This window comes from Macaca mulatta, chromosome 3 (assembly GCF_049350105.2).
Source record: "Macaca mulatta isolate MMU2019108-1 chromosome 3, T2T-MMU8v2.0, whole genome shotgun sequence".
NCBI lineage: Eukaryota > Metazoa > Chordata > Mammalia > Primates > Cercopithecidae > Macaca > Macaca mulatta.
In genome coordinates this window covers 147862230-147887790 of record NC_133408.1, presented here as the reverse complement: position 1 = coordinate 147887790, position 25561 = coordinate 147862230, and the positions used below count along the sequence as shown (strand labels likewise).

At 40.3% G+C, this 25561-nt stretch overlaps 1 protein-coding gene and 1 non-coding gene across 28 annotated transcripts in view; one reads left to right on the top strand and one right to left on the bottom strand.

The window, feature by feature from the left end:
- The window catches only part of NRCAM (neuronal cell adhesion molecule), a 305384-nt gene that overhangs the window by 180296 nt on the left and 99527 nt on the right, over nt 1–25561 (top strand). The gene's annotated exons all lie outside the window — the stretch shown is intronic.
- Nucleotides 2011–2072, bottom strand: LOC114677209 (U7 small nuclear RNA). The gene has a single exon (XR_003728505.1). It is a non-coding gene; the product is annotated as a U7 small nuclear RNA (small nuclear RNA).

Sequence of the window (25561 nt, the reverse complement as noted above, 5' to 3'; positions counted from 1 at the left end):
CCTTTGCAGGGACATGGATGAAGCTGGAAACCATCATTCTCAGCAAAATATCACAAGGACAGAAAACCACACACCACATGTTCTCACTCATAAGTGGGAGTTGAACAATGAGAACACATGGACACAGGAAGGGCCTGTTGGCAGGTGGGGGACTGGGAGAGGAATAGCATTAGGAGAAATACTTATATGACGAGTTGATGGGTGCAGCAAACCAAAATGGCACATATATACCTATGTAACAAACCTGTACATTGTGCACATGTACCCTAAAACTTAAAGTATAATAATAATAAAAAAAAAGAAAAACATAGAATTCAGGATTATTTTTAGTATTTTGATTTTAGAAAGATAACATTATATATAAATATATATATAATCAAAATGATATATAAAACATATATATATTACCTTTCTAAAATCAAAATTCTAAAAATGGGGTGCTGTGTATATAAATATATAAAAATATGTATAAATATATATAAATGTTGTGTAACACCCCCAGTGGGGTCTAGAACAGTACCCTATGATCAAACATATTAGTAACTCTTCAGTAAAACATACAAATATTTACACTTAGTGGGATAAATAAAGAATGTCAGCTGGTCAGGTTTGTTGCCAAAACTTGCATTTTTCAGAGCTTTTAGAAAAATGATGGTGAGCCTGCACTAACCCCTACTTTAGGAGTGTGTGTGTTCAGCAAAGAGCAGTTACTGCCCCAATAGTAGCTGTCGTTTTTACTTAAATTAATGGCGGATAATGTGGGTCTCATCTTTTACAAAAATTGGAATATGAATAAAGAAATTCTACTCAATATACAACTTTGATTCCTACTGGACTTTATACAAGACCGTGTGGTACTTTAAAAACGGTGGTGACATTCTCTCTTCAAGAAAATAATACTCACAGGAGGGGATAAATGCCTTCTTGAGTAATTTTAGATCCAGATATGTTACTCTGTTCTGAGATGATTGATAAGATCAGAATTATAGATTTAGAATAGGAAATGAGATTTCCATTACATACAGTTAAAATTAGTACCAAGACATTTTTAGCTTTTTCCCTTTTTGCTCATAAGTCTTACTTGAGGGGATAAAATCAATCACTTCACTTGTTCAGCTAGCGTGGCTGAACTCTCTGAAGTGATTTATGTTTATGCTAAATTTTGCTTGCTAGTTTATGCTCCATGTGACCTCAGCCCAACAGTTTTCAGCATGTGTTATGCCAGGATCAGTGTGAGTTGTCTTCCAAGAAGTTTTAACAGTAATAAAATACCAGAGTTTGTAAATTACTTAATCAAAAAGTAAATGGGTAAGAATTTCAAGTTTCCCTGTGGTAATCTCACTGTCACTTTGTTAGGTTCTTCTTTTTTTTTTTTTTTTTTGACATGGAGTCTCACTGTTGTCGCCCGGGCTGGAGTGTAATGGCACAATCTTAGCTCACTGCAACCTCTGCCTCCCAGGTTCAAGCAGTTCTCCTGCCTCGGCCTCCCAAGTAGTTGGGATTACAGGTATGTGCCACCACGCCTGGCTAATTTTGTATTTTTAGTAGAGATGGGATTTCACCACGTTGGCCAGACTGGTCTCAAACTCCTGATCTCAAGTGATCTGCCCTCGTCAGCCTCCCAAAGTGCTGGGATTACGGACATGAGCCACTGTGCCTGGCCACTTTGTTAGGTTCTAATATACTTTCCTAAATGGAAGAGAAAGTATGGGCACAGTGTAGGAGTGTGTTTTGAACAAATATCATCCATCGTGTCCTAGAAGAAGACTATTTTTTCCTTTTAAGAGCCTCTTTTCTAGCATATTTGCCTGTTACTGAAAGTATGGAGATGTAAATCTTTAAGTATATGTCTTATGTTACATTTGGAAACAGTAATTTTTAAAAGTCTGCTTCTTGCTGGCAGCTGTTTGATCTTTACTGTGGTAAAATATACATAACATAAAATTTATCGTTTTAACCATTTTTAAGTAGAGCTCTCATTTTTATTTATTTTTAATTTTTCTTTGTGTGGGGGGTTTTCTAATGAAAAGCAGAAAACCTGCTAGACAAATTCCGAAAGAGCTGGAACACTTAAATGTATAGTTCTGTAGCATTAAGTATATTCGCCTTGTGCCAGCATCACCACCACCTATCTACAGAACTTTTTCTCTTCCCCAGCCGAAACTCTAGACCCATTTATAGTGACTCTGAACTGTCCATTCTTTCTCCCAGCCCCTGGCAAGCACCATTCTTTCTGTCTCCAGTATTTGACTATTCTAGGTAACTCATATAAATGGAATCATACAATATTTGTCCCTCTCTGACTGGCTTATTTCACTTGGCGTAATGTCCTCAATGTCAGAATTTTCTTCCTTTTTAAGGCTGAATAATTTTCCATTGTATGTGGAAACCATATACCACAGTTTACTTATCCATTCATTCTTTGATGGATACTTGGATTGTTTCTACCTTGCATCTCTTGTGAATAATGCCATTGCTATGGATGTAAGTGCAGACCACTTCTTGATCTTGAATTAGTATAGTTATTTGTGTGCTCAGAGGTGCTCATCTTAAAGAAAAAGTCTGTTACTCTGTTAACCTGGCTATTTAAAGTCTCAGTAGCAGAAATTCAGCATAAGTAGCCCTTTTAAATTTCAGATTTAACTGTGAAACCCTCTCCCTATCTGTGAATTATTAAGTGAATTAATTATTATTAAGCCTCCACATGAAGGGAACCTTGAAGGGGAATGCTTGGTCTTTTCTCTCTCTGAAGGACCATGAAAAGGCATCACCAGGTAGTTTTCTTATGACAAACCCTAAAGCCCAGTTCCAACTCAGAATCCAGAATGTACTGGAAACAATGATTGGCTTTCCTATTGAATTATTTTTGAGTCTCATATTATTGCTTTTATCATGTTGCCTTTTCCAATTTGATGGTCCTTCAAGTAACCAACCAAATGACTCCTCACAAAATAGGAATAAGAGTGATTTATGAAATAGGGAAAGCTGTTATTTTCCAAGCTCATGATAGGTTGTGAAGATAATGGAAGCTGTATCTGCTGAAACATTGTGAACTCTAATGAACACAAAGGAAAGAACCAATGTTCCTTTGCACTGTAAGATTAGATAAGTGTGTAAGTACAGTATGGTTACTGTCTAGGGAAGCTTTGCTAAGATTTCCAGCACTTCCAAAACCTTTTATGTGGCTAGAAAATTTCATTTACTCCTTGCTATTCCTAAAAGTGATAAAAGCTGGGTCCCATAGCTACAGGATGAAATAGGATCTGTATCATATTTTTAATTTTGAAAGAAATTCTAACTTGCTTTGAACCCCATTTCTTTTGTGATTTGGGCATGTAGGCATTTGATTATTTACCTGACTGATTAATGGAGTTTATTATTCAAGCATATAACTCATTACAGTTTTATCTAGCTTTGTATTCATTACCTTTTTAGTGTGTTCCTCCAGTTTTATAGAATTGTGTCATATGCGAGTGTGTAACCTGTAGGGGGCATGTCCCTACCTTCTTAGGACACCTGGACCCCTTCCCCATCACCTATCCTTTCCCTGCCAGTAAGACCCTTCCTTCTTCATGACTTGGATGAAAGGTGACCCAAGACAGACCGACCCCTGGTCTCATAAAGTTTACATCTAGAGGGAGAAGAGACAGTCACCAAACAAACTCACTGTATTTGTACAATTACAAAGTGAAATCAGAGCTATGAAGAAGAGCTATGAAGATGTTTAAAAAGGAGGTTTTATGCCCTAGAAGATAAAACATACTCTAAAGCAGTGCCTTGCCAAGTCATATTGAAACCGGAGACAAAAGGGAAAAATCAGCAGTGCCAATCCTGTCTTTATTTAAACTTTTGTTATCTTGTTCAAATGGCTATTTTGCATTACTGTTGAGTTTTTCTTTTTTTTGTTCTTTCATTTAAATACAGCACTAAGACATGATTCGAGTTTTGAGTGCCTCCCTGGCCTTTGCATCTGAGGTAAATGCCTCATTTGCTCCCTGTAGTCCCAGTCCAAAGCCATACTTCCCAGGCTCAAGTCCTGGTTCCGCTACTTATCAGTTGTATGACTGTGGACAACCTGCATATATTGTGCCTCAGTTTCCTTTTCTGTAAAGCGAGGATAATAATAGTACTTGATAAGGTTGTTATGAGGATTAAAAGAAGTTAATATTTGTAAAGCAGGAGAGCAGCGCCTGGCACAAAGTGCTGTGCGTGTAAGAAGAGTAATGAAGATGCCTCTATACAGTTTCAGGTATTGAACCATTCATAGGAGCTGGATTTCACATGACTGAATTTACCAGGCTGCCATCAGCGTTTCTTTCCTCAACATTTTTACTAAATTTACACTAACACTTTTGAACAATCCTATAGAGAATGTGGTGATATGTTTTAAAAACAAAAGTCTTGCTCATTGCATGTCCTCTTCCCCACCCTCCCTCATTTCTTCGCTCTGAAATAGCCAAGAGATGGTGGGAATTGTGGACACCATCACCCACATCTTTTAGGCACTTTGAGAAGCATGGAATACTTTGTGGGCTTGTGTTTCTCTTGCATAGAGGCTATGCCAACCATCTCTGCACAGTTGAGGCGTCCGCTTATGTGCTGCCAAGGCAGGCATAGCCTTTAGATTCTGACTCTCACTTACTCTTTTACTAAGGAATTTCTGATGTAGCCCTTTCACAGCACTGCACACGACTGAGCAGACCCAGCCATTGACAGGATCCCCAGTCTTGGAACATCCACTGCTTCTTTTCCTGTCTGCAGGGAAACTCACAGCTTTCTGTTAGCATCTATTTCTAGTGTGATTTTTAAGTTCTGTTTGTGGTGATTCTACAAAATTGAATACACTTCCTTTTTATTCATGTAAAAGCACTTTTTTGAAGAGAATATATTTTTATCTCTTATGGCAAGAATGTTGTGTTTACACTTTAAAAGTGCAGAGTAAACAGGAAACATTGCTCTTTAAAAGGGAAGAAATGCTGTGTAAATGAATTTTACTTATCCAAGATATTAATGAGGAAATGGCTAAATATAAGCTTCAATGTTTAAAAATCCTGATGTGTACTCATTTATTCCATAAGACTGGAGGCAGCTGTGTGAAATAGCAGGAATTTAATTATCTGTATAGATTTCTAGTTAAACAGGTAATATTTTTGTTAAAGTAGTTCCTATGTATGAATATAATAACTGCCCTAGGGAAAATAATGTTATACCATGGAAGAACTGAGCTGTATCTGAAAATGAATTAATGGGTTTTTTGTCCTATTTTACCCTTGAGCTTTTAATTAACAATTTGTAGAAAGAGGGTCACTTGACTGGAATTAGAATTCTCTTTTGATGAGTCTTTCTTATATTCTGTCTGGGATTATATGTAAATGTATCTTTCCTTTCTAAAGAACCTGAACATGCTAAAATTTAAATGCAGTGTTCCAATTCAAATAAAGCATAAGGAATAAAACCATTTACCTTTAAAATATGTGTGAAATTTTAAGTGGGCCTTTTGGGGGTTTTTGTTTTTTCCTATGTTACTTTTCAAAGTGGAATACCTTTATACAGACACATGTAATCAAACATCATTATTCATATTTACATTCTCTTTGGAAACCATGGGATTCTTAGGGCCCAAAGCCAAGTGCCCAAGAACCCTGACTGAAAGTGTGCGGTTGCCTATTGAGGGAGCAATTGTTATATTATAAAGCCACAGTGTGCCTTTTTGCTATAGCTGGCAACAGCAAAATCAAAGGATTCTTGGGAGAAAATTCTCTATAGTTCTATCACACATCTTGCAAGCAGAGGCACTGGTTGCCTTTTGTTCCAGAGCTGCTTTTTTAAATAACATTTGTATAATAAGTAGCCTTAAGTGATAGAGAAAGTGTCTCCTTCTAGAGCATGAAGGGATGCTTACTGCTTATTATAAAAGATTCTGGTTCCCTAAGCTCAGAGTTTTCTGTCATGTAATGCAGTCTGCTGTGTGTGTGGGTGTCATGCGGCCCTCTTTATAACACCGTGTTGGAATAATTGGAGTCTTAGGAACCAGTTCCAGAAATTACTGATACTCTGGCTACTGCTATTGCTATATGGAATAAAGTCTTTGTCTTTGACCTAGTAGATTTCTGTCCTCTGCTCTATAAAACTGTAATAGGCTAACATGTTAGTTTGTAAGTGGGGCAAAATCTTAGACTCTTTATGCTTACTGACAGGAATGTCCTTTAAAAGACACATAAAGATGATGGCCCTCTCTTTTTCCTTTGTCCTCAATCCTTAGTGGATGTGGTGGGCTTAGGGATAACATAGCCTGAAGTGTGGCGTATGGATCAGATGGCCAGAGACCCATTCATCTGTGGCCTGGGTCAGATGGCAGGAGACCCAGTTCTAAATATAGAAGCTGGTGTGAGTCATAGGGAATGATTGATATTTCTCAGAAGGTAAGAGATTGTCTCTTTCTGGCAATTTTGGGCACCTAGAGACAGAAAAGACACTGGATCTGATTTGAACTATATCTCTTTGAGCTCAGATTCCCCCCCAAAAAAACATCATTTAAATTTACTTAGAGAACACACATGCGTGTGCAGTGTAGTCAGCCTCATGTGCAGTGACCCATTACCTTTGGAGACAGAGCAGATGACCATAAGCCTCATCCGGGTAAGAACAGCTCAATTTAGCCATCATACCCAGGCTTTACCAGCCCAGGACCCCAAAGCCTACATTATTCTGATGGGTAGGATAGCAGCATTTCTTCATATCTGCCTTCCTAGTGTAGATACAACTTTAGGGAATGGTCCTGCTAGACTAGACAGAAATTTGACTCAAAATAGTTGAGGCCATGCCAACCTGAATAGGAGTGCCAGCACATGCCTTCTGTGTTATCTGTTACCTTACTGCTTTGAGAAGCATAAAGCCTCATCCAAAACAATGAGGTGAGGGAAAGCTTACAAAGAACACTGTGGAATGGCACTTTTTATATATGAGAAAATATTTGAAAATACATACAATACATTAATACTATGAAAAAGAAAAATTTATGAAAAACAATGAAAATCACTTCATAGGTAGGGGGAAGGAATATTTCAAATGCTTTACACAGTTCAGAGCTATTCAAATTGCTGAATATTTCTAGCACTTTCATGACCACTGACTTTTTCATTCACCAGTTTTCTTCTTCAGCTTTCATTTAGCTAAACATCAATGGTACATTTTATTGTAAAAGGTATGGCAAATAAGAAGGGCATGATTAAAAGAGAATGCTTTCATCAGGATACAAATGTGCCAGCTAATTCTTAAAGACACTGTGTACAGTTTTTTGTGAATTCTGGAAGCATCTGTGAAACTTTGTATTAACAAGCCATTACATGTTAATAATAATATCTCAGAGAACTCCTGTAATGATAAAGTAAGCTAATGTTTGCAAATATCTTGGCACAGACAGCCTGGCACACAGTAAGTGCTTAATATATGGTGACTATTATAATAGGAAGGGAACAGTTAAAAACATGAGTGTTTTGCACTTTAGGAGTTTCCAGAAGGAAGCCAAATTTTCATGTGTAATTTGGAAAGCATAAAATAGAGGTCAGGTATGAAACTGGTTGCTAGGAGGTGATGGAGAAAGGCATGGAGGACTCTACCCACTGTTAAACTGGGTCAGATCAGGATAGGCCCCAACAAAGCTGTGCTATGAAATCATCTATGTCTCACAGGGACATTGGGATCCATCTACAAGGTGAGCCACCATCACCGTGAAGTCAAGGGTGAGGACACCAGTATAGCCTTCCCCCAGGGGCAAGGATATTCCATTAGCCTATATCTGAAAGCTCCAGGGTTTATACAGGATCCAGGAGAACTGCAAAGCACCAGGGCCCTACAAACAATAAAGGCAGGGACAGCTGGGAATGTGCCCTGGGTATTGTCACACAGATTTACTTTCTAAATGTGGTTCTGTCTCCCGAAGCCCTGTATGAGCCATGGCTGCTGCACACTCAGCTCTTAACATCTTTCAGAAGGTGGGGCTCTATGAGCTGCTGGAGGTTCCACAGGTGCCGCCATTGCCCCCGGGAGCACTTGATGGGGCTTCACATCCAGATGTCTCGGCTCCTCTTACACAAATGTAAGGACAGCATTCACTTTCTGTCCAGTTGGAGACCTCTATTATTCATCTGCTGTTGGAGGAAAGAGGAGGTATTGAGATTGTTGTGTTTTCCTTATACCTTAAAAAGAGAGTAACTTTTTCTTTCCCCCAAAACTCATAGAATTAGAAACCTAGAAACTCAACCAGGTCAATTAATAAGACTGGATACAGGCTCTGATTTCTGGTTAGGAGAGGACAGCCCAGGGAAAGAGAGTTATTATGTGTTTATTACAGGAACAGAGAAATTGTCTTTGTTTTTAGTCTTAACTACCAAGAGGCCCACAGGAAGCAATAGGTTGCCATTAGGAGACTAATAAAGATAGATGTTGTATAAATGATTGATGCCAGTTAAGATAAATATTGTATCAATTGGTATGGAGCATGAAGATGTTTCTGAAATTCCAGTTTGCTGGACCATTTTTAGAGTGCTCATTTTAAGGAAAGGTAGAAGAATAACCTGTGTTGTCGGTGAGACCCAGTGACCTTAAGGTCCTTGTGATTTCCCCATAGTCCAAGTTGTGCAGTATCTTTTTTGAGTAAGCCAAGAAAACATGTAACTCAGCTTATAAAGAATATAAGCATAATTAAAAATAAAATAATGCAGCATTAAATATGTCTTCCTAGATAAATGAAAAGAGGGCTTTACACAGGAAGTAGAAAAGAAGATGCAGGCCAGGCACGGAGGCTAATGCCTGTAGTCCCAGCACTTTGGGAGGTCAAAGCGGGCAGATCATTTGAGGTCAGGAATTCAAGACCAGTGTGGCCAACATGGTGAAACCCCATCTCTACTAAAAATACAAAAATTAGCTGGGTGTGGTGGCAGCACCTGTAATACCAGCTACTTGCGCGGCTGAGGCAGGAGAATCGCTTGAACTGGGGAGACGGAGGTTGCAGTGAGCCAAGACTGCACCACTGCGCTCCAGCCAGAGTGAGACTCCGTCTCAAAAAATAAAAAAGAAACAAAGATGCTAAGCCATATTATATTTTCATATACATAGTATTAAACATAGTAGTAATATTATGCTATGTTTTAAAAACAGCAGGCAATGCAATATGGAAAGACTGAATGCAGGAAGACTTGAGTGTATAATAGGGTAAATGAAGTTCAAGAACTCTTCAAATTGCCGGACTGGTATGAGGCCTGGCCCAGGTCACTTTCAGCTGTCTAACATGTGTTCCTTGCTGGTGGCACCCACCCAACATGAAAATAAGCTTTCTGATTAAGTCATCCCATAAGCCGGTGAGCCAGGCTCGGTGGAGTGGGTCAGATGAATGACTTCTAGCTTCCTAAGTGGTTTCTATGTGACAGTTGTGCTCGTGGTAGGGGTAAGGGTTTCAGAGAAGCACCCCATGATTTGAGGCAATTATACAGCCTGGCCCGTGACTGAGCCACACCAGCACCTGCCAGATGGCGCTGGCAGGAAGCAGGCAGGCGCTGTTTCAGCACCTCCTGATGCGGAAGCTCGGAGTTAGGGCCATACACTGTAATTGGCTCTTATGGCCCTTTGCACCTGTTAGCGAAGAGGCCCGACTATTTGTGTCATTCATGCACAGAGGATTTCTTTCTTTCTAACCTTTGGAGTTAGTGTTATTCTCATCCCACACTTGGAGGGAAAAAACATCAGTTCTCATTTCTGAACAAAAAGAAAAAGCAATAGGCAAGGAAAGTAATGAAATTATTTTCTGTGAAGGTGCTTCATGAACGCAGTGAAATAAAGCAGACAGATCAGATAATATGATTTGGTTATTCCTCCTGGAATCTAGAGCCTGAGATGAAATTGGGGGTTTTCTGCCACAGGGCATCCACCTGGTTCCTGTGGGGGCCATAGAGACGAGACCCTCACGCTAACCAAGCAGCTTGGTAGCTGAGGGTTGTGTTGGTCGTCTCCATGGGTTTATGATGTTCACCTTCCTTCCTATGCATTCCCCCAAGTCAAGCTGGTAGCCAAGCTTGAAGAGACATTGAAGATGTCTGGGAAATGCTTCTCCACGTGGTAGGTTCTGCACTTTTGCCTAGAATGAAGGAATTCGCACCAAGGGAGTCTGTAGTTATGCTTCTAATGAGGCAAAGGAGAATTAAAAGATAAGCCAAGGGGCTTCGTGGTGAAAGTACGTGAGCCAGTGGAGGAAGAAAAGGGGAAAATCTAGCCAACAAAGCAGAAGACTTTTTAAACTGAGAGTTGAAATGAGCCAGGAAAAGCAGCTCAGCACCTTGTTTTCTAAAGGAGATGGAGGAGGACCAAATGCAGAGACCTGAGAAGGAATGACCCCAGAAAAGAGTGAAACTGCACATCTACAAGTCATGCCTTATATAAAGTGTGTCCTATAGATGTTCAGGAAATATGTGTGGAAGAAAAAGGATGCTCAAGACTTATAGTAATAATGACTTGTCTGTTGTTCCCATGCTGTAGAAAGATTATGGACTTTGAATCCACAGGACTGGGTTCAAATTCTAGTTTAAATTCTTGCTGGGTGGTCTTGGATGAGTTATCTGACCTCTCTAAATCTGTGTCCTCCTTCTATAAAGGAGACAAGTGAGAGAACCAAAACAAGGGTAGGCACAAAAGTTCTCAGGGAATGTCTCTTTTTTTCCTGTTTCCTATTTCAGCCTTGGAAAAAATAGACACATCAAACACACACACACACACACACACACACACACACCCCACCCCATATCACTGTAGCTGAGGAGCCCTTCTGTAGGGGAGGTGGTGGGAGCATCAAGGGGTCAATCATGGGTGATGCACTCTTGGAGCATGAATCCAGGGTATGAGATTTTGCAAACCCAATCTAATGCTGCCAACCACTTGTGTTAGTCTAGGGTTCCCCAAAAGCTGAGCCAGAGACTACTTATACACAAGCCTTAGTCTCTGGCTCAGCATTTGGGGGCTTGTGCATAAGTAGCTTGTTTGGAAATGTGATCCTCAGGAGCAGAAATGCAGAAAGGGGGAGTGGAAGACAGACAGGGGAGGAGCCAACACAACCCTGCGTCGTTGCATTGGCTGTTTGATCCCAGTGGACTGGTGAAAGGGTTTATGAAGTGTTTCAGAACTGTCTGCCAGGGGATGAAATGGAGTGCTTTTATCCACTGACTCCAGATCTTCATTTGTCTAGAGTGGCCCTCACAACACTAACTCCCCTGCACTGCTGGGTTATGCTTGAGTGCAGAGTGGATTTCTAGAAATATTAACCAAAGATTAGAGATGCCTAAGGCAGGAAGCAAGAGATCCCCATGAGGGTCAAGGTGAGGCCACTGAGGCCACCTGTGCCAAGCTGCTCAAAGCCTCCAGGAAAACAGGTCTCTACAGCTGTGGCTGAAATAAGAGAAGCAACTGAGAGGATTTTGAAGTGGTACACACAAGGGGTCCAATACAACAACTCTAATGGATATGCCCTGTCTTTTTGCCTGGAAAGAAGATGCTAAAATAAAGAATTCCTTGGAGTGTCTTTGGCCTTTCAAGTCTATGATTCATGGAGATAAAACCAAAATTTGCTAAAAATCTGTTGATTAATAAAATATAAATAGACACAGCAATAACATTTGCTAATTTTATTCTCCAAATGATACCTGTCAGCTGTAGACAATGTGTGGAGCAAAATAGAGTTATACTGTCTAGTTACAGGACAACAGACCTAACTTAGGTGGTGGTGATATATGCTGAAAACAGAGAGAGCAGTGCTTTGGCTTTAGGAAAATCTAGTGGAAAGTCGAGTTTATTGATCCTTAGGAGCACAACCTTTACCTGTGTTTTAAGTGGGTTTTATAACGATTGGGAAATCTTATTAAAGAAGAAACTTTGGAAGGGGTACTGGGTGCTTTCAGAACAAAGGAGAGGACATAGGGAATATTTCCAAGTCAGCTTGGACCAGACAAAATTGTAAAGTGGATTAAGTTTGTTTTCAGCCCCTTTCTGTCCACCAGTTCTCCTTATGTCCCCACATTCACTTCCCCTCCATCACTGTCCCCCTTTAGGAACCTAGTAGCTAGTACCATACTGGACTGCTCAGATGCCTCTATGCAATCAACCAGTTGATTTTTATTCATACTTCCAGTGTACCTAGAACCTTGCCAGGAATTGAATATGAGAACACCCCACATCATAAACCTTCCCCAAATAGCCTATCTTCTGTTCTCAAGTCCTGCCCATGATGGTAGATAATTTAAAAGGTTAATTTATATACATTGTGCCCAACACCTGTTTATGCACCGCTCCAGAGCCTCGGCCTCCCCATCTCTTGTTCCAGCTCTGTGTGGGCCCCAGCCAATTTCACACCAGTACCCCTCTCATCTCCCACCCAGTGCTCCCATGTTGACATCACTGCAGACTCCACTAATGCCCACGCTCTGGAATGCACACCCAGAGGTGCAAGGGGGTGAATCCTAGACCAAGCACATCCTGGGAGTAAGTTCTTCTCGCTTCCCCACTCTATCGCAGGGCTGGTTCCGAGCTGCCATTTATCCACCTTCTTGGGAGTGTGGTCTGTGGATTGAACAATAAGTCACACTCGCCAACTCAGTACTCCTCCATATCGGCTCTCCCTCCTTTCCAGCATCTCTCCCCTTGTACCTCATTCCTGCCTAAGATTATAGTCCCTGATAAAATAACACCCCATTCATTTTTTTTGATAAGTATTCATTAGGTATTTACTGTGGGCCAGGCACTGACTCTGGCACTGTGAGTACAGAGATGAACTTTTATATTCAATGACTTGTCTGATATTAGATGTTTTCTCAGAAGCCATATTGTTTAATGCCCTTTCTTGGATGTCAAGAACTCCTGGTCACGTGGTGGAGGGTGTGGCTTGCCTGAATGGGTTAAGGATTAGAATGGTTTGAGAAACGGAATAGGAAGCAAAACTAGACAAAACCAGTCAGGACCAGGTTCTGAGAGCAGAGATATCAGGCACTCTTTCCTCATGGGTCTGAGCCACCAGACAATTAAGAAAACTTGAGAACTTTTCAAAAAGTTTTTTAAAAAATTCAAATGTTATTTTAAGTTCTGCAGTACATGTGCAGGATGTGCAGGTTTTTTACTTAGGTAAATGTGTGTCATGGTGGTTTGCTGCACCTATCAACCCATCACCTAGGTATTAAGCCCTATATGCATTAGCTATTCATTTTGATGCTCTTCCTCCCTCCACCCCTGACAGGCCCCAGTGTGTATTGTTTACCTCCTTTTGTCCATGTGTTCTCATTGTTCAGCTCCCACTTACATGTGGTGTTTGGTTTTCTGTTCCTGCATTAGTTTACTGAGGATAATGGCTTCCAGCTCCATCCATGTCCCTGCAAAGGACATGAACTCATTCCTTTTTATGGCTGCATAGTATTCCATGGTGTATCTATGGTGTATATGTACCACATTTTCTTTATCCAGTCTATCACTGATGGACATTTAGGTTGATTCCATCTCTTTCCTATTGTGAATAGAGCTGCAACGAACATACACATTCATGCATCTTTATAATAGAATGATTTCTATTTCTTCAGGTATATACCCAATAATGGGATTGCTGGGATTTCTGGTTTTAGGTCTTTGAGGAACCATCACACTATCTTGCACAATGGTTGAACTAATTTACATTCCCATCAATAGTGTCAGAGTGTTCCTATTTCTCTACAGCCTCGCCAGCATCTGTTGTTACTTGACATGATTTTTAAAAAGGCTTGTTAACTAATTATTCCACAGTTCGTTTAGCAAATTCATATGAATTTAAGTGGTACTTCAAAAAGCTCACAATTTATCGAGTGAAAGAATTAACACTCATTATAGGAAGTGATGAGTATGCTCATAAAAGTACACATGAGTTCTTTAGGAGAGGGTTAACAAAGACATTTTCCTCTAGAGAAACTCTATCCAATAGAACGTTCTGTGATGATGGAAATGTTCCATTCTGTGTTGTCCCAACACAGTAGCCACTAGCCAGCCCCACGTGGCTGTTGGGCACTCGAATTGTGGACAGTGTGACTGAGGAACTGGATTTTTAATATTCATTAATCTTAATTTGAATGTAAGTAGCCACATTTGATTAGTGGCTGCTGTTTTTGACAGTGCAGTTCTAATGGTTGACATTTTAGTGGAGTCTCCAGGAATAAGTAGGTGTTATCCAGGCCACAAGGAGGATAGGAACCAAGTAGAAAGTGGAGAAAGCAGACTGGGTTGAGAGAACAACAGTGAACATGGACATCGGAGTGCTTGTTTGTTAGGCTTGTGAACAACAATAGAGAAGGCTAGAAATGTACACAGAGGCTGTGTCATGACAGGCCTTGTGATTTTAACAGTCACCATTTACTAAGGGTTCACTAAGCTCCTGCCACATCACTATGCTCATTCCATACTTATCTCAACAGCCCTGGAAGTAGGTAAATTAGCCCCATTTTACAGGTGAGGAAACTAAGGCACACAGAGCTTGTTGAACATAACCAGTGCAACACAGCTTGTAGGTGACAGCACCAGGATTTAAACTAGGCTCTGACTCAACAGCCTATCCTCTTTTTACTTTTTTCACTTTCTCCCACGTGGGTCTGTCACATGGGAAATTTGGGCTTCATGTCCTTATAGGCAAAACTGTTCAGAATTAGGGTTTTTCCCTAGACAAGACTGTATGGTGTAAAAACAAGGGGGAAAAGGAGTTGAGAGAGCTGGTCAGAAAAATGAAGGGTGCCCCATGGGACCTAAGCTGGAAAGAGAAGGAAGTGAAGAATAGAATTTTTGGAGAATGGGAATAATGTGAAGCTGAAGGACCAGGGGCAGGAGGAATAATTAAGAGAAAGCACCACACACAAGGCTGTTGTGATCAGAGGGAATTATTGCCATTTTAGCGGGCTTTCAGCCAAAGGACAACCTGGAGCATGTTTCAACCCTGAAGCTGAGGGTGTTAATTGCTGAAGGAAACTGGCAGAATTCCCATCGCAGCACACAGACAACCACCTCCTTCAACAGGCAGAGACCCAGACTCCTTCTCTGTGTGAGGAAATGGACTTCTCAGAAACTGAGTCTGAGCTTGTTTTCTTTTATAAATCTCTACTTTTGGTGGCTTATTTTTGCTTAGGAAGATAGAAATCGGTAGCATTGACTTTGAAAAGTGTTCATAATCCTCAGCACGCCAGGCGAAGTGGAGACAAGGAGGAGGCAGTGTGGCACGTGAAGAAGAGAAGGGTGTGAACGCTCTCATCTGAGACGCTTGATGAAACTGATCCTCTCTGCGTGACTTAGGTTTAGTAGCTCACATACCTTCGATGAGCTGGAAGTGAATGTGAAGTTAAAAGCAATTTTGATTTGAAATCAAGGTTATGTAGAAGTGAGTCTTAATATATCATAAAAATCATTTCAAGAAATCCTGAAAATTGTCATGAACTCTTATTAAGGAAATTGATTTGCAGATGGTGATAGAAATAATTTTTTCACGAAAATGACAAATGTAGCTTATTTTCATTGACATTATTTATTTTCATTAGAATAGGCTACTGTCTACACTTCTCTTAAAACCACTCTTTCAATAATACATTTAGATTCATATGCTAATATGTCTGCCATTTCTGTCAGTATCGCTTTATATTCTGTATTTAGAAACAGGTATATTGAATTTATACTGGGACTAGAGTATTATATTTGAAAGCACTTATCGGGGACAAAGGCTATGAGTATATCCTCTGAAAGGTGTCTTGATTTGGAAAGCACAGGATGTTCCAGGTAACTTATAGTTTTGTTGAAGTATAATTTATATACCACAAAATCTACCCATCTTAAGTGTAGTTTGGTGAGTTTTAGTGGATTTTTAACAGCAAACTTCACCCCAGTCTAGCTGCAAAACACAGCCATCGACTGACAAAGTTCCCTCCTGCCTGTTTATAGTCAGTCTCCTTTCCTACCCCAGGCCCCAGCAGCCACTAATCTGTTCTCTGATTAGTGGCTTATCATGGTGGCTCATGCCTTTAATCCAAGCACTAGGGAGGTCCAGATGGGTGGATTTCTTAAGCCTCTTTCTCTTTCTTTTCTTTCTTTCTTTCTTTTCTCTTTTCTTTCTTTTTTTCCTTCCTTCCTTCCTTCTTTCCCCTTCCTTCTTTCCTTCCTTCCTTCCTTTTCTCCCTCCTTCCCTTTCCTCCCTCCCTCTTTCTTTCCTTCCTTCCTTCCTTCCTTTCTTTCCCTTCCTTCCTTCCTCCCTCCCTCCCTCCCTCCCTTTCTCTCTCTCTCTCTCTCTCTTTCTTTCTTCTTTCTTTCTTTCTCTTTCTTTCTTTCTTTCTTTCTTTCTTTCTTTCTTTCTCTCTCTCTCTCTCTTTCTTTTCCTTCCTTTCTTCCTTTTTTTCTTTTTCTTTTTTTTCTTTTGACAGAGTCTTGCTTTGTCGCCCAGGCTGGAGTTCAGTGGTGTGATCTCAGCTCACTGCAACCTCTACCTCCCAGGTTCAAGTGATTCTTGTGCCTTACCCACCAGAGCAACTGGGATTACAGGCGTGCACTACCACACCTGGCTATATTTTCAGTAGAGACTGGGTTTTGCCATGTTAGCCAGGCTGGTCTCAAAGTCCTGATCTCAAGTGATCCGCCCGCCTTGGCCTCCCGAGGTGCTGTGATTACAGGTGTGAACCACCATGCTGGCTATTTCTAAATAGCCAGTAATGGCTAGTATTGCATTTCTAAAGATTTTGTTTAAGTAGGATCATAGATGGTCTTTTGTGTCTGGCTCCTTTTATTCAGCATAGTTTTGAGATTTCATCCATGGCATATGTTGTTGCATATATCAGCAGTTCATTCTTTGTTATTGCTGAATACTTTTCCATTATATGAATATACCACATTTTGCTTATTCTTTCACTAGTTGATGGGCATTGGGTCTGTTTTCAATTTTTCATTATTATAAATAATGCTGCTATGTACATTTGCATACAAGTCTTTGTGTTGTTATATGTTTTTATTACTCTTAGGTAAAAGAGTAGAATTGCTGGATTGTATGGTAAGTGAGGGTTTAACTTTTAAGAAATTGCCAGGTTGGGCATGGTGGCTCATGCCTTTAATCCAAGCACTTGGGAGGTCCACATGGGTGGATTTCTTAAGCTCAGGAATTCGAGGCCAGTCTGGGTAATATAGTGAAACCTTGTCTCTACAAGTAATAAAAAAACTAGGTGGGTATGGTAGAATATATGCCTGTGGCCCCAGCTACTTGGGAGGCTGAGGTGGGAGGATGGTTTGAGCCCAGGAGGCAGAGATTGCACTTAGCCGAGATCATGCTATCGCACTCCAGCCTGGGCAACAGAGCTAGCCCCTGTCTCAAAAAACAAAAAATAGCCAAATTGTTTTTTCCACAGCAATATGTGAGGATTCCAGTTTCTCCACAGCCTCACCAACACTGGACATCATCAGTCTATTTGAATATAGCCATTCAAGTGGGTGTGTGGTAGTATCGCATTGTAGTTTTAATTTGCATTTCCTTAATGATACATGATATTGAGCATCTTTTCATGTGCTTGTTAGATATTTGTATATCTTCTTTGGAGAAATCTCTAATGAAAGTTTTACCCATCTTTTTAGTGAGTTGTTTTGTCCTCTTAGTTTTGAGTTGTAAGAGTTTTTCTACATGATGTAGATACAAGTCCTTTATTAGCTATATGATTTGTAGATAGTCTGCGGTTTGTCTTTGCATTTTCTTATTGGTTTCTTTTGAAGAGCAAATGTTTTTAATTTTGATGATGTTAAGTTTATCAGTTTTTTTCTTTTGGTGTCATAGCTAAAAAATTTACCTAACCAAGGTCATGAGATATTCTCTTGTGTTTTATGCCAAGGATGGAAAAACTATTAACTTTTATTCTTTAGAACAATGACTAACAATCGCCTGGATGCCACAGCCAGGGATTTGGCAGTCTCTGGTAGCTTTGTGGTTTCATGGTTAGGGTAGTGATAGGAGCAGGAGGCTGAGTATATTGTTGTGATTGTAAATAATTGCAACTTGGCCCCAACAGCCTTCTGTCATCCCCGCTACTGAGCACAGTACTCAGAAAAATTCCCCCCTGCCTATTTGCCATCAGTCTTCTCTCTGACCACTCCCAGCCTCAGGCATCCATCGATCTGTACATAATTGATTTTCAGGTGATTGAGTAAAATTTAATTGAATCCTCTAAAATTCCCTGCACTTTTCACTCTGCATGAGAAGATGGCACCCTTGATAGTCCTTTTGAAAGTAAAGTTCTTTTACTCACTTACCCAGCTTAGCACTTTGAAACTCATCTGATATTAGGATAAAAACAAAACTCAATAACAGCATTTATGTCTCCTTACAACGGCCACCAACTTTACGTTTCTGCCTCACCACCCTCACTTGGTATCCTTCATCCCCTTCTGGGCACTTGCCAGAAACACACTATACCCTTGGACTTTACTCACGGCTTCCCTCTTCTCTCCCTGGAGTATTACTGTTACTCTTCCAAGGCAAGGTAGTGTTCGTGTTTCACCTCCCAGAGTCTTTCCTCTTCCGTCTTGAGCACAATTGGATGCATCTTACTTTCTGCTCCCATAGGACCTAGATCCAGCTCCTGGTGGAGCACTTACCACATTGTTTTGCATTTAATTATATTCTCATGCAGCTCACTGCCTGCTCCCAAGCCCAGCTTAGAGCACTTCAGGGGTGTGAATTATGTTGAATTCATATTTGAATCCCCCCTAGCATCTAAAACTTAACGGGTAGCCAATAAATGCTGTTAATAAAATGTTTGAAGCCAGTCCTACCAAGAACTCTAAGTGCTCTTAGACGCTGAGATAATGCTGCAGCTTGAAAGCTTCTAAGTAAAAATGACAACTCTTCTCTTTAAGTTCTGTCATTTTAGAAATGTCCTGGTCTGAAAGTCTGCTCAGACATTCCTGCCTCTGCACAGCAGCCTGCACTTTCTTCTCAATTTTGTAGGCTTGCCTTCCACTTAAAATGCTCAGCATCCAATGTAGCTTCCCCATCTTGAGCAACATTTTCGCAGAAATGTATAAAGAACAGCTCATCTCCATCCAAACCCTTGCTCTCAGTTCAAACCAAAGTACATCTTTCAAACATGACGGTTTTTCCTGCATCTTGCTTGATGGCTTGTCTGATGGCTTAGTCCAATTTACAGAATCTGTACAGAAGAACTAGGTGTCTTGACTTAGTTAAATGGACAGAGAAGACACTGAGATTTACCTACCTCTTATTCTTATAACCAACTTTGATAAAAAACAGAAGTTAAAACCAAGCTCCTGCTGAGTATTAACAGGCCTGCTACAGCTATTTCTGGAAGGGTATTTTTTTAACTTATATTTTAGGTTTGAGAAGACATGTGAATAGAATAGAATACATTTAGATCTTCCAAAAAATAAAAACTATTTTCTCTGCAAGGCTTGTGAGAGGAGTTGGAGAGCAACAATTAGTGTTTTATACTCTAGCAAGGGCCTACAATAGTCTTATTTAAAATTCTCAAAGGAGACAGAAACCTAAATTTGGAAAGCCTTCCTCAGACAGACTAACTGGACATTTTAAGAAGCTGCTCAGTGAGGTGCGTTCAACTTTGACCGGCAAGAAGCCACCCAACTTTGCCGCTTAATCCTCAGCCAGCTGACCACGCAGGAGTAGGACTTTTTCTTCTGCCCATTCCTGAGCAACACCCACACCCAACACCTCACAAAAATTATACGCAGTTATTCTTTCCAGCTCTAACGATATCTGTAGGTTCTGTCTCCCACATCCCTTAGTCTCAAATCTTATTCTTAGTGGTCTCCCTGGTAGTCTTTCTGCTGCCACCTCCCTGAATTTCCTTCTTTACCCAATCCTTTCATTTGTAAACTCTGTTGGATGCTCTGCAGGCTTTTGTTTTCTGCTTTCTGGTTTGTTTTTAATTTTGTTTTTAAACAGTCTTGCCCTGTCACCCAGGCTGGAGTGTAGTGATGTGATCATAGCTCACTTCTGCCAGACTTTTGAATCACCTTCTCCCCAGAATGTTGCCTCTTGTACTATCCAACTTGGCCCCACTGGACACAGGTGCAGCAAGTGATGCCACCCAGAACCCACTGCGCAACTTCAGCTGAGAGTCCTGAGCCCACTCCTCTCTGAGAGGGGACTGGGCAAACTTGCATGGCCTGCTCACCTCATTCTTCCCTTGGTTGAGACAGCACATTGTGGCTGGTCCTCACTTCCCCATTCCTGCTTGTGCCTAGACCCAACAACCAGCAGCCCCAAAGGATCTAATTTTTAGCTGTCTTCCCATTTCTGGTCTTGGTTTTTCCCTCTGTGCTGGCATCTCAGTGACCATCATTATTGGTGGCTGGTTTATTTGACTCCATTTCTATTAGAGCAGATTTGGCTCTCATAATTCAGTGTTAAGTCTAGGAAGGCAGACCTTAGAGACCTTCAAAGCATAATCCCTTACAGGGAATCTTCTAGTAAAGCTTTTTTGAAATCTTTGTGATTCCTTTAATATATTTAAAGAAATTATTTTTTGTAAGTATTTTTAGCCCAGTTTATTTGTGGACTACCACAATTTCGGAATAAAAATGATAAGAATAAGCACAACATAACTTGGAAATGTATTACTTCCATGACATTTCTTCTTTCCTTGCTTTTTCTTTGTCCTCCTTATCTCACTTTTTTCTTACTCCCCATATTTCTTTCCAGAGGGTATAAATATTTATCTTTAGAAAATAAATACTCCGTTTACTCACACAAAATTGTCTATGAAAATTAAACTGAAAAGACACAGAGAGGCAGTCATTCTAGGTTTAACATTCTTATCAAGCAACTTTGATAAAAACCAGAGGCTCTTCTGTCCTGACTCTTCTAGGAGGCTAGATACTTTGGCCAAAAATACTTCTACCTGAGGACATTTCAAACCGCTCTTTGGTTTTATTTTTCTTTTTCTTTTTTAAAAAACTTCAAAATTTTTTTTAATTTTAATTTTTGTGGCTACACAGTAGGTGTATATATTTATGGGGTATATAAGTTGTTTTGATAGAGGCATGCAATGCATAATAATCACATCATGTAAAATGGGTTATCCATCCCCTCAAGCATTTATCCTTTGTGTTACAGACAATCCAATTATACTCTTTCAGTTATTTTAAGATGTACAATTAAATTATTGACTATAATCAACCTGTTGTGCTATCAAATACTAGGTCTTATTCATTCTTTCTAATTTTTTTTGTACCTAATAACCATCCCCACTTCCACCCCAACCACCCTCCCACTACCCTTCGCAGTCTCGGGTGACCATTCTTCTGCTCTCTACCTCCATGAGTTCAGTTGTTTTGAATTTTAGATCCCACAAATAAGTGAGAACATGTGATGTTTGTGTTTCCATGCCTGGCTTATTTTGTTGTTATAAATGACAGGATCTCTCTTTTTTTTTTCTTTTTTGAAACAAGATCTGGCTCTGTTGCCCATACTGAAGTGCCATGGCACGATCTTGGCTCACTGCAACCTTTGCCTCCCAGGCTCAAGCCGTCTTCCTACCTTAGCCTCCTGAGTAGCTGGGATTATAGGCACTTGCCACCATGCCCAGCTTATTTTTTGTTTTGTTTTGTTTTGTTTTTGTGGAGATGGAGTTTTGCCTTGTTTTCCAGGCTGGTTTTGAACTCCGAAGCTCAAGCGATCCACCTGCCTCGGCCTCCCAAAGTGCTGGGATTAGAGGCATGAGCCATTGAGCCTGTCCTCATTCTCTTTTATGGCTAAATAGTACTCCATTATATATAAGTACTACATTTTCTTTATCCATTTATGGGTTGCTGGACATGTAGATGGCTTTCAAATTTTGGCTGTTATAAATAGTGCTGCAACAAACTTGGGAATACAGATATCTCTTTAATATACTGATTTCCCTTCTTTTGGGTATATACCGAGCAGTGGAATTGTGGATTGTATGGTCGCTCTATTTCTACCTAAACTGCTCTTTGAATTGACATGTCTTTCAAATCATCACAATGGAATATATTCTTTCTATGGAGTCCATTTAAGTGGTGGTGAAAAGAGAGTGTGGTTTTATAGAAAAAGTGGTTCCTGAGAAGTCACAGACAGCAGAATTGAGCAGAGACAGCAGAATGTTCCAAAGCTCTTAAATTGTTGGGTTGATTAAATCTCACAGTACAGAGAATGTTGTTTCTAACATTCATGCTTTTGTGTACTTACCTTTCACAGAGGACATGGTCTCCTGAGGAGTTAATATTTAACTTCCAAGAAACTGATTTATATTCTAAATGCCTGGGAGAGGGATGCTCTTTGGGGTAAACCTGATAAATTTTCTTACAAACAAATGGCCACTCGTTGATTATTTTTTATAAAGGCAGATATTCACATAGCCTGTATAAAGAAAATTAAATGCACCAGGAGTTAAATATTTCATGCATTACTCTGCTGTTTTGCTGGCAAGTTCTTTATAATACAACATGCATATCAGTAAGTGACTGAAATTTGTTCTTTATATGGAACAGCCTCTGGCTGGAATGAAGAATTTTCAGCTATTTGGTTTGTGAAAATATACCTTCCCCTGCACTGATAGCAAGTGGAAAATACAATTCTTCATGTCATGTCCGTCTCTATTTCTCATTTTCCTGGTTCTGTTATGATTACAGAGAGCCTGGATACCTTGGCAGAATGTATTTTGAAATGTGGCTGGGAAGATTATAGAAATCTGTGACATGTTGGGAGTGATACCCTTTGAGTTTGGCAAATCTGGGCCTTTTGCCTCCCCAACCCACATGCTCAGGCCCTTGTTTGGGGGAAGCACAAGTTATAGAAAAGAATGATTCATAGATGCATCTGGGAGGAAGACAGAGGAGGTAGCTTCAACCAGCTAGCACCCACACAGCCCATCATCATCATCATCATCCTGCTCCCTGACTAATCGCCGAAATGAAACAATAAGATGGCCATCCTCTAGGATGTCACCCTGAAACTCTTTCCAGAAAAACACTTCAGATTGATTGTGAATAGCCCATGCTCCCTGTGGCAGAAATACTAGCGCTCACTAAATATTCCACCCACACCCCAGCATTTCCCAGACTCTCGGGTGATTGGAGTCATTGACTATATCTGGTCAATGGATTGTGAGCAAAAGATGTGTGTATCACTTCTAGTTGGAGGAAGGTAAGAGCAAGAGAGCATGGACTTTGGAAGACATTTGTTAAGATGCAGCATCACAAAATGGTGGCACCTCTGTCAGCCTCGAGCAGAGGTGCCTGCACACCCACACTGGACAACAGAACAGGAGAAGTATCAACTGTATAATGTAAGCATTGAGACTTCTAGGTTAATTTCTTACTGGAGTAGAATGTGAATAGTACCCCATGGACTTCTACCATGAGGTTAATTCTCTCTCCTGCTCCGTCTTCTCACTGCATTACTACCCTTCACACTCATTAGGAAAGGAGTACACATTGAGATTTTGACCTGTGCACTGCATCCCTACCTTGACTGGTTCATACCATTCAGCAAGCATAGCGGGGTTTATCTTTGAAATGTGACACAATATTTTTCAAAAGTGGCTAGCCTGCCTGGCATTTCAAAATGCTATTTTTTACTATTAAATGGCTGCCATTTTGCCATGTGTTGTTTTCTTGACAAGTGGATAAGGTATAGCATGTTTAGAATATTAATATCCTGAAAGTAGGAGGGGTAGACTAACAATATTGGACTCTCTCATCCTGTAGACTTAATCTTTGCTACTCTACATTAGAAATAAATTAATATAATGCCTAAGACAATAAATTAGACATAATTTACAATTATGCCTTTTTTTGCTGAAGTTTTTAATAAACTGTTTCCAATCTTTACATCTTCTCAGTGGTATTTGTAGAAATCTCAGTTTACAGGAAGATAAATACAGCTAGAGCTTGTTTCAGTGACTCTACAAATGTTTCTGAATATGTTGCTCTGAAGACCCATATTCAGAATTAAATTTTCATTTCTCAGACCTCACTTTTAGAGCAGTTTCCTACTTTCCATTTTTGTTTTTAAATGGAACTTTGTTTCTATTTTCTAATCTGAAGGGAATCAGCTGAGAAGTGGACCTTATGAGGAAGGAAGAGGCCTGTCCCTGTGGTTTGGCCTGCCCCTCTCTCCTCCCTGCCTTCCCCAGATTGCCTGTCTTGTGGGACAGTGAGAAGAATAGAAGCTGAGGCGAGCTCAGTCAGAGTTCTAGTATGATCCATGGAGATGGGAAAGTAGGAGGGGTAGACTAACAATATTGGACTCTCTCATCCTGTTCTCTACCTTAATCTTTGCTATTCTACATTAGAAATAAATTAATATAATGCCTAAGACAATAAATTAGACATAATTTACAATTATGCTAAAATAATGGTCAGTGTTAACCACCTTCTATTTATTCTGACTATAAGTTTGTGTGAGAAATGTAAGTTAAGTATGTGCCCTTTGGCTGCACCAACATATATATGGAGAAGTATCTAGAAAAACCAAAAAGGATAGATTCGTTTTGAAGAGAAGTCTACATCACCACACTATTTACTAATTTAGGTTCAGCCGTGAGACCTGCACATTTGGATCATCAGTCCTCCTAAATGTGCCTGTTAGTATGTTTCTGGTTGCAAGAAACAGCCAATCTCAGTTTATCTTAATTCATTATTGCAGATATCTATGGCTATAATAAACCATTCCTAAATTTTGTGACTTAAAGCAACAACAGTTTATTATTTCTCATAATCCTCAGGGTTGGCAGGATGGTTCTTCTGTTGCGTGTAGTTTAAAAAGTCACTGGCTCAGCTGTTTTTAGCTGGGAGCTCAGCTGGGGCCAGAGTTCAGGATGGTCTCTCATCTCCCAGCGTCTCTTTCCACTAGCTTCTTATCATCAGTAGTATGGCTCATACTTCCCAGAGGGAACATTACAAGAGGATAAGCTACAGTGTGCAAATGGTCATCACACCTCTGTTCACATATTGCTTGCTAAAAATCCCACTGGCCAAAGCATGTGACATGGCCAAGCCCACAGCCATTGTGAGAGGTGACTATGCAAGGGCATGGATACTGGGAAAGGTGCTTCCTGGGGCCACCAATGCAACAGTCTACCTACCATATTAATGAAAGTTTGTTATAGAATACACAAGACTGGAAAAAGACAGGAAGATGTCTCAACCTCAGTCACTACTGTAGCAAACTTCACAGATAATTGGAACATTTTTGGAGGTACCAAGAGATTTAGAGGCCTGGTGATTGTAGTGCAGGAGTAGAAGATGCTTGTTATCACGTATCCAGTGTTCTGCTGATGTTATGACAACTCAACTCTTCTCTGTCTCTGTTTCTATTGATCCTCTGCCGCCCACTGGCTTCATTCTGCACTCGATGCCTCATATCTTTTGCTTACTCATGCTTGCTCCTACTGCCTTGCCTCTATTTGACCTTTGGCTTTTGTTGCTGCTCCAAACCACTGACTCACTCTCTCTCTCTGTCTCACATTCACCCTCTCTATGAGAAAGGAATTTGTTA